Genomic DNA, 11,365 nt, shown 5'->3' with positions numbered 1-11,365 from the left:
GCCTGCATTTATGACTGCTTCCATCATTGCTTGTGTCATGGTCGTTTTCGTCACTGTTTGTATCATCATTGATTTGATGATGATTAAGACTTTTTGTCTTTATCATTAATGGTTGCTTCCATCATGATGACATCCATTTTGTCAAACTTTTTGTTAGTACATGGATTTTCTTTCTATTTGGTTGCTATTTTTGTTGACTTCAACCTTCTTGCATATTGTTGAGATTCATTTCTTCAATCTCATCCAAATGTATAGAATCTGATGAGAGTCTTGGTGGTGAGTTCCACATCTCCCATATATTTTTGATTTTTTGTGTAATGTGAGATGGAAATTCTTCTATCTCCATTTCAGTAATCTTTTTTAACAGCTTCACAGATTCTTCATTTCTTTCCTCATGGATGTTTCCATTAGGAAATGCCAATATTCTTCTTCCATCCGTCCATAGTTTATAAACTTCATCATGGAGAAGATAATAGGCTTGTGATAATAATTCTAATCCTGTTTGGACTTGATAATTTTCAAATTTATTATAACATTCATCAATTGTTTTTGACAAATGTTCTTTATCTTCATTAACAACAGATAATTGGGGGGTTCCAATCATCTTTTTAATAATCCAAATTTGATACGGCTGATAAAATCTTTCTTGTTCAGCTATACCAATTAGACTACTAATTTCAATATAAAAATAGTAACAAAAATCATCATTGTTTATGATGTTTTGTAAGACAGACTTTACAATAGCTGGAAAATCTTTTAAACGATGAAAGGAGAGATTTTGCGCAACTATTTCTTTAGTAAAACCCCATTCAATATTGGTTATATCAAATGGTTCATGATCAAGTCTGTATTTTAAATTAGGAAATTCATTATCTAAATAATCAGTAAAAACATATGCTTATAGAAAATATTCTGAAAAAGCTTTTTGAAATTGAATTTGCTGTCTGCAAATTACCTCATTTATTTTTGTGAATATTTCTACTGGTAATAATTTTCTAGCTTTATTATACATGCATATTCTAAATACTTTATTCATAATAGAATTATTTTTCCCTTTATGAATAAAATATTGAATAATATCAAGAAGATTGTTTATCTCCTTAATGTCCATGACAAAGAGTTAGAAATTATCTCAATTTTTGTATAAAATAGATTTTAATAATAAATCTTTAGCTTCATTTTCTTTAGTTGTTTTTTCAACTAAAAATAATGAAAATCTGGTAAGAGCTCTTCGGAAATTGGCCCTTTGATTTGAAATATGGGTTTTCCATATCTCATTTATAAAATCATAATTTTCTGGTGATAAACCAGGATTATAAAAATCTTTTATTTTTGAAAGATCTTTTAATTCTTGAATTTGTTTTTGGTTTAACAAATTCCCAGCTCCCTTAATGACTTCAGCATAACTTGTTTGTGATACTGAATTCGGATATTGGGACCATTGTAATTGACTCACCGTATTTGGGGTCAATGAAAAAGTATTTCCCATTAGTTGGTTTACCATCGGGTAATTTAAAACATTTGATCCAAGTGGTTGGTTTGCCATTGGATAGGGCACATAATATCATTGGTTAGGATAAAATGGTATTTGTGCAGGACCAAATCCTTTTTTGGAGTTTGATTCTGCTTTCCCTTTGTTGGGCTTTTTGTGACCGGTTGTCCATTCACCAACTGTAACACCCCTTACCCGTATCCAACACCAGAATAGGGTACGAGGTATTACCAAAACACATACACTTGTAAACGTATTTAACCGAGTTATAAAATTTCATCTAAATTAAAACTTTCAAAATAATTAACATGCTTCTATAACTTTTCACAATATATCCTCAAAATATTATAATCATAATAATTAGGGCCTACGAGACCCGATACATACTCATGCAATTCAATGTTTCATTTCCATTTCATTCAATTCACAATTTCTCATGCTCACAATTTAAATCAATTCACTAGCAATTTCTATTTAATTCACGTACAATTCAATGACATTAAGTTCAACACTAATAAGTATTTACCATTTAACTCAACGTTTATCGATTATACCATTCAATAACATATTTATGAAATTCTCAATTTTGCAATGAAAATATCACTTTAGCTTAAATAACAACATCATCCTGGTATACATACACTACCACTTATCAATTTACTTTAACTCTATTGGGCCCATTTGTCACTTACCATCCTTAATCAAATTAGGGAACGTTTTCGGAAAATTGAGTACTTCACTTTGACTTTGCCATAGTATAACTATGCTCTTACGTATGATCACTTATCACTTGTCCCTTATCAGATAAGTGTAGCTAAGGCTACCACTTATCACTTTGTCACTTGATCAGATAAGTGTAGCTAAAGCTAACACTTATCACTTTGTCACTTGATCAGATAAGTGTAGCTAAGGCTACCACTTATCACTTTGTCACTTGATCAGATAAGTGTAGCTAAAGCTAACACTTATCACTTTGCCACTGATCAGAAGTACTCAAATTCGACGTTCCGCACAATTTGATCATTTATTCGGTTTTTCGCATTTTTGTTTTATTCTCATTTCAACAATAAATATATTTCATCACACATTATATTATTCGTGAAATTAACATTTAATCATTAAATTTCAGTCATATGAACTTATTATTTCATTATCTTTCCACAGTTGTTTCTATGCACATCACAAGATATAAGCATATCATTCAACCATAGTTGCAAGCTAGTGTATTTAAACATAACTCTTTTTGGAACTAACCAGACGATCAATCATTTCAGTGCATAACTTATAATTTTAACGTGGCATAATCTAGTCATTACTTGGCCAAAGCCTAAGCATATACACCAAATATGTTAGCCAAATACACATATAGCATAAGCATTATAAGCATGGATGAGCACAACATTTATTCATGTATCAGGCTTACCAACATGTGTTAATTCATAAACCATTCATGATATTATTTCATGCCAAATCATATACCGAATATACCATACACACATACTATGAAATTTTATTTTCACACATGAGCTTAAACCATGACCAATAATGCACAAATATAAGCATCATTTCTATTTCATCGTTTATCAATTATAATCAAGCATATGACCAATTATACACAAATCATTCATATATTTCCAAATTTTCCTCCTCCTCCTCTCCATTCCACATCCTTAATGTGTATAACACACTTAAACAACATTAGCTATAATTTCACTATTCTTTCTCATGTATATTCAAAGCTGTTTATCCGAGTTAGAGTCACTAATTTATTTTTATCCGGAGCTACAGAACTCCAAATTAAGATCCATTAATTTTACCTGGAACTAGACACACATACCTTCTTACCATAAAATTTTCAGAATTTTTGGTTCAACCAAATAGTACAGTTTATTCTTTAAATTTTCCCCTATTTCGCCGTCTGACAGTTCCGACCACTCTTCACTAAAAATGAATTATCTAATTTTACAGAATTTCAATGATTTTTCCGTTTATTTCTTTTGAAAATAGACTCATTAAGGATTCTAAGAATATAAATTGTAACTCATAATTATTTTTCTTCAATTTTTTATGATTTTCAAAAGTCAGAACAGGGGAACTCGAAATCATTCTGACATTGTCTCACAAAATTTATTATATCTCATGATTTACAATTCCATTGCTTACACCGTTTCTTCTATGAGAAACTAGACTCAATAATATTTAATTTCATATTTTATTCACCCTCTAATTCAATTCCAACAATTTTTGGTGATTTTTCAAAGTTATACTACTGCTGCTGTCCAAAACTGCTTTAGTGCAAAATGTTAATTTCCATTTTGCCCCAAATTTCACAGTTTATACAATTCGGTCCTTTCTCAATTAACCCCTCAATTAATCTAATTTTCTCAATTAACTAGACATTATAAGTTGTTTCACAACTATTGAAATTCAGAATTTCCACATATAACTCTATCTTCAAACTCTTTTACTATTAGGTCCCAAACATTCACTTTCTATTCAATTCTTTCAATAAAATCAGCATATGAACAATTTAAAACTCTAATTCCAAGATAAATAATCATATATTTCTAACATGTATTCATAGAAACTTTCAATTTCTTTCATAGAATCAAAAACTAATGAATTCAACAAGTGGGCCTAGTTGTAAAAGTCACAAAAACACCAAAATTTCAAGAAATAATCAAGAATTGAACTTACCTGCAGTAAAAATAGGAAGAAACATCTTAAGGAAACCCTTATATGGTGTTTTTGCTGATGAGAATGCAGAAAAATAAAGAGAAATCTAGATAATTCCACTTTGGTCCTAACTTTATTAAGTAAATTTTGCAATATTCCAATTTTGCCCTTATTTCTACTTACTTTGTTGCTGATTTCATGCCTTTGCCGTCCAGAATTGGGTCTATTTGCCTTTTAAGCCCTCTTTCTTTTATCATTTAAGCTATTTAATCATTTCCCATAATTTTCTTTAGTCCTTTTTTTTCAATTAATTATCGGAACTTTAAAATTTCTTAACGTAACTTTAATACTAAGTTTTTAACACTCCATAAATATTTATAAAAATATTTATGGCTCGATTTAAAATCTCTGAGGTCTCGATACCCTATTTTTTATTCTAATTATTTTAATATTTATTTCTAGTGCACTATTCACTATTTCAAAAATTTTCCTAACTTCACATTTAACTTATACTCACTAAATTAATAATAGTTTCTACTCATTTGTCGAATTTAGTGATCTCGAATCACCGTTCCGACACCTCTGAAAATTCAGGCTATTACATTTTTTTTCCTCATTGGATTTGTGGTCCAAAAACCACTGTTACGTCTAGACCCAAAATCAGGCTGTTACACCAACAATTTCTTTTAGAGGCTGTTTACCTCTATCCATGAGGCCTGCTCAAAAAATCAGCAAATATTAGTAATAAATATTAACTAATTGATTTTAAAAGGTGTAAATTTTTTTACACACTTTTTTTATTAGTTTATTCAAGTGGAATTTCCACTAAATCCTCTTTTATTGATAACCAAATAGAATGTTTATCAATAGTAAAAGGTAAATACTTACATATAAAATTATTACCTAATAATAAATCTGTCTTCATTTTTGGAAAACATACTATTTTAGGAATCATAAATTTAAAATTGTTTATGTAAACTGGTATATTTTTAGCTTTGTATTTTATAATAGTTTTACTACCATCTATTCCCATTATTTTTATGGGTTTTTTCATTATTCCCATTTTTCTACAGGAATTGCATTTTCTCTACAACTACAAATTATAGCTCCAGTATCTACTAAAGCATTTAGAGAATATTTTTTATATTTTCTAAACTGAAATGTAACTTTAATCATTATTTCAACTTTTGACTTTTTATCAATTGTTAAAGTTTGAATTTCTTCCATTCTAGTTTTTCTAGAATTATTACTAGGTTCAGTAGGAAATATAGGAATTTGAACAGTTTTAATTCCTATAGGTGTACTATTTGTACTAATATTATCCTCTTCTTCTTCTGGTTGAGAACTAAAGGGTAAAACTAAATTTTCATTTGTATTTATTATACAATTATTTTTAAAATACAATTTATTGCCTGATGACATATATTCTATAGTACTAACTGGTTTAGAAGTACTAGAACTATTAATTTTTTCCATCATCCAATCTCTTGGAATTGACAGATCTCTTAGATCTAATAATCTTGGCTGAATTTCAGTAGTGAACCTGTTTGGTTCAAAGAGTTCAATAATTTTATTATTAATCTCTTTTATTTCTACTTCAGCAGTATTTGTATATTCATTAATGGAGGTCCAACTGATTGCTAGATCTTCTGCCAAATCATTAATATCAGAATTTTTTGTCTGAATTCTAAGGCAAAGACACTCTTCTATTAGAGGATCTGTAATGGAAATAAAGTAATTAGGTTTAACTTTAAATCCTATTACGCCTGTATGTAAATTAGATTGAATATCTCAAATAAGTGCTTTTATTGGATTTTCAAATCTTTTATCTAAAAGGACTGCTATAATAAGAATATCATGACCTCTTCTAAATAAAGCTCTAATAGTAATCATGATTATACCTAAATGAATATATCTAACTTGAGGATATTTCTTTCGAATCCTTTTGATTTTTTCTTTAGTAAAGAGAGGGATTTCTGTTAATCCTCATCTTGTATCTTTAGCGACTGTGTTACCGCTAATTTTTTCTATATGTCTCTGAGTCCATATTTTAAACTTAGAGATCTTATATATTTCTTCTTTAGAAATATGATTTTTATTTATCTTTTCTATCATTTCATCAGAAAAGTGTTTTTCTTCTCCGATTAAATTACCTAATTTAATATCCTGTTTTTCAGAATTCGGAATTTCTTCTAATTGTTTATTAGAACTACTTCCTATATTGAGCATAAATATGTATTCATCATTACTATCAGAATTTGTTTCTGATATTAACTAATATAATATTTCTTCAGGATTTGTTTCCTTTTGATAACAAATTTCTAAATCTTGTTCTTCAAGACTTTTTTATCATTTTTCTAGCATTTTTTCCTTTATTAGGACAATTGCTAGCTATATGACCTTCTTCATTACAAATAAAACATTTACAAATTTGTTTCTTTGGTTTGGAAGTCTTTTTCCTAACCACTTTTTGGTTTTTACCAGAGAATTTTTTATTACCTGGTTTTCATTTCCTTAATTTATATTTTTTACGCTTTTTATAAACATTTGGATATATTTTCTTACATCCAAATTCCCATTCATTTTCTAATATTTTATTATAATATTTATCACTTAATTTATGCTTGACTTGTTTAGCAGCTTTACTTTGCAGACAATGTAAAGTTATTCTTTCACGTGCAAAGTTTATTCTATTACCTATAGAATCTAGATTTTCTATTGGAAGACCAGATGATTTACTGTGCTTCTCTATATAAGATACATATTTGTTTATACATATCTCATCCCAGGGTGGAGGTAGTTTATGAAAATATTGGTTTTTCCAAAATTCTATATTTTCATTTTTTAACTTTTGATATTCATGAAGAATTTTTTTAGAAAATTCTTCTAAATATCTTATATCACATAATTTAATCTTAGAAATGATATAACTAGATGTGCTATCTTGATCTTTTTTATCATAATAACCACAAAATTCTGTTTTTAGAATTAAGGTTAATCCTTTTAGAAGATCTTTAGGGGTTCCTATCTGGTTGATTAATTGCCCCTTTTGTTCTTTACCTTTCTCAGATTCTTCCCATCTTCTGAGAAATTGTAGAACATCTCCTTGAAATGTTCCAACAAAATAATTTAAAAATTTTTCTTTTGACCATGTGTTGTTGTTTACAACTATAGCCATAGACTGTGCCCAATCATCTATAGTTTTCTCATAATTTGAAATAGGAGTATTAGTCAAATCTAAATAAATTTCTCCTTGGGCCACATTTTTTTTATTTAAATCATCTATTCTTTGTTGAACAGGTTGATTAGAAGTTTTTCATGGATATTCAGGTTTTACTTCATTAGTAGCTATATTTTCAGTGTAGTCACCGAAAATTCTCCTTTTATCATTATCAATTTTAAAATTTCTATTTAAATGCCTAAGATAATCATCTGTTTGGATATCTGACTCTATTTTTCTTTTTCCATTAGGATCTGTTGGTTCAGTATCCATGAGTTCTGGAATATCTATATTTTCATCTTCAGATGAAGTGGTTTCTTCATCAGAATTATAAGTTGAGAATTTTATGTCTTCATCCTGATCTGTTGAAGTTTTTTCTTCATCAGATTGTTTTTTTAATAATTATGTGTTTTCAGAATTACTCGAACTACTACTATCATCATATTTTAACATATAATGATAATTAAACATTGTAAAAAGATCTTTATGTTTTTCATAAAGTTCTTCTATTAGTTTTAAATATTCAACTCTTTCTAGTTGATCATTATTATTAGTAATTTTTTCTTTCCAATGTTCTATAAGGGTTTTATAGGACTGGAAATCATATTCTTTTTGTTTATCATCTTTTTTGCGTTTTTTTATATTTTTTATAAATTTTTAACATAGAAGTTGACTCATCAGAAGAAGTGTTTTCTTCTTCAGATAAAACTAAAATATGATCTTTACCATTACCATAATATAAATGACCTAAATCTACATCAGACTCAATATTATTATTATTATTATTAAAAACCTGATCTAATTTATTATTAACATTAGTTAATATTTCTTTAGACTCATGGTTTAAGTCTAATTCTTTTATATTACCTAAATTATTTACTTTTTCTTCTACAGTACTGACCTTACTATATAATTTACCAAAATAAAAAGAAATATCAACACGGCTATTAATACCCTTACTCAGAGATGAAATGTTGTTTTCATTTCTAGAGTCTATATGCATAATATGATCACAAGATTTATCTTGAAATTGACACTCGATTTGCTCCATAATGTTTGTTTCTAGTACCTAAGACCGTCTATTATCTATATCGTCTTCACACAACGCCTAACGTCCTCCCTGGACTTAACGGCAACAAGAAGACAGAATAAAAGATATATGGGTTTTGAAACAAACAACTGTGAAACAAATAGAAATGTAAATCAAAGACAAACTTACAATGAATATTACGATATTATTTCTCAAGAAACTCCTCACACCGGCACCTCTGATACCAAAATACCAAAAAGTATTAAAAATATATTTTTAAAAATATATATGGGAATTTATATTTATTACAAATTTGTTGCCTACAAAAGCCTCAGCTGGAATATCTCCTTTTGAGAAGCATTTTGGTCACAAGCCCAATTATCATTTTCTCAAAAGTTTTTGGCTGTTTGCGCTATCCACTTCTTCTCCATATAATCCACACAAGTTGCAGTTTCATTCTACACCATGCACAGTATTGGCCTATAGTAGTCCGCGTAAAGGTTATAAATGCTTTTCCATTTGCTGCTGCCACTTCTGAAACAGTGAATTCATATAAAAGGTTGACACTACAACTCTTCCAGTTCTTCCGGATATACACTCTTACTCCGTTTCTGATTGTATTATGAGTTCTTCTTCCCCTTCTCTCTCTTCATCTGGACCTTCTACTTCTAATATGGCATTCAATTCTTCACCTGATGTTTCATCTGTTGATGCTTTACCAATTTTGGATGTTACTTCGCCAACAACTATTGTACCTAGGTTGACTGTCAATACTCATTCTATGGTGACAAGAAGCAAGGTAGAAGTCTTCAAGCCAAAAGCCTATAGTTCCACAATCAGTATAGAGGAACCTACTACCATACATGAGGCAATGGCATATCCTCTATGAAAGCATGATGAACTTGAAACATTGATGCTCAATCAAACTTGGTCTTTAGTGCCGCCACCACCTGACAGAAAACTTGTTGGTTGTAAATGACTTTTCAAGGTTAAAAAGAATCCTGATGGTACTGTGGCACGACACATAGCCCGTCTTGTTACACAAGGCTACTCTCAATCTGCCGACTATGATTTCCAAGAAACCGTCAACCCTGTGGTTAAAGCCAATACTGTTCGAACTATTTTTGCATTAGCCGTCTCTCAGAAGTGGCAATTGAGACAAGTAGACGTGAATAATGCCTTTGTAAATGCAGATCTTTCTGAAGATGTATATATGATCCAGCCTCCTGGTTTTGAGGTTCTTGAAGATAATGGTCAACATTTGGTGTGCAAATTACACGAAGCATTATATGGTCTCAAGCAGGCTCCCCGTGCGTGGTTTGAAAAGTTAGAGGGTTTTTGCTCGAACAACTTCAGTTTCAGATTTCTCGAGCTGATCCTTCCCTGTTTTTCAAGAAAACTGCATTTGGTTGCATCTTTCTATTAGTACATGTTGATGATATTGTCGTGACAGGAGCTTCTAAAGAGAATGTAGAGCAGGTGATACAAATTCTGAATACTAAGTTTTCCTTAAGGACCTTGGGGAGCTTCACTATTTTTTTGGATTGGAAGTCACTCGAAGTGGCGATATTATGCATTTCAGCCAGCAAAAATATGTGTTGGAGCTGCTTAACAGAACTAGAATAACAGATGCTAAACTTGTCCCTACTCCAGTGGTTAGTTCACCAACTTTGTCTTCTTTTTCGGGGGTTCCTTTGGTCAATGCTAAGTATTATAGGTAAAGCGTTGGAGCCTTACAGTAAGTCTGCCTCACTAGACCAGACATTGCATACTCAGTAAATAAGGTCAGTCAATATATGCAAAATCCTCATGATACTCACTGGGTCGCTGTTAAAAGAATCATTCTGTATCTTAAAGGCACATCCAAGTATGGTCTTACATTTTGAGTTCCTCGCTCTTTCCTCTCTCTCGCTGGGTTCTCAGATGCTGACTGGGCCGGTTTCTTAGACAACCAAAAATCCACTTTTAGGTATTGCATATATCTTGGTGATAACACTTCAAAGAAACAAAGTCATTTCCAAATCTACTTCCGAAGCCGAATATAGAAGTTTAGCTAATGCTACTTCAGAGATGATGTGGTTTCAATCTTTGTTGAATGAAATTGGTGTGATGCTTCACTCTGTTCTAGTGATTTGGTGTGATAATTCCAACTCCATAGTGTTGGATAGCTAAGCATGTTGAACTAGATGTTCACTTCGTCAGACAAAAGTCATGGAAGGTCATCTACAGGTCAATTATGTTCCAGGAAAAGACCAAATTGCTGATATTTTCACAAAGCCTCTCACAGCAGGAATGTTTGAAAATTTCCGAGACAATCTCCATGTTTATTCTGTCAAGCAATATTTAGAAAATAAAAGTGCTGATGATTCAAAGAGTGCTAAAGCCAAGCCAGACCAACTGCGCTAAAGCTAAATCAGTCCAAGTAACTATAGAATTGTCATGCTGTTGTGATAAGCCGTGATTGGTTATTCATTTTTCCTTTCTGCTATCACTCCGATGATTTCACTTTGTTAACGCAGCTTGCTTTCTTTTGCATACATGTAATAATTACTCTCTTCTTCAATACTATTCTAGAATCTTTCTGTTAGAGAATATCGATATCCATAAGTGTTGAAGTCCTTTGTATTAAATGAAGTGATTGGACCTACGGATAATAAATACTCGATCAAAATCTCAACACTCGTGTGTCAAGGCCTCTATACTTTTCTCTTGAGAATCTAAAGAGAATAATAATTTTTGGAGAAGCAAAAATAAAGCTTATTTGTTAGGTGAGAGGGGTGTTAAGGATTTTTGAAAAGAATTTTCAATGAAAACAAAGGAGAATGGGATGGAGGTATTTATAGGAGAAAACATCGATATCCATTAATGTTAAGGTTTCTTATATTAAATGAATTGCTTGGGCTTACATGTACTAAATACTCATAAGTGTCGATCAATGTTGATTATT

Source organism: Gossypium hirsutum, chromosome D11 (genome assembly GCF_007990345.1).
Source record: "Gossypium hirsutum isolate 1008001.06 chromosome D11, Gossypium_hirsutum_v2.1, whole genome shotgun sequence".
Classification (NCBI taxonomy): Eukaryota; Viridiplantae; Streptophyta; class Magnoliopsida; order Malvales; family Malvaceae; genus Gossypium; species Gossypium hirsutum.
Note: the sequence above shows the minus strand (reverse complement) of the source record.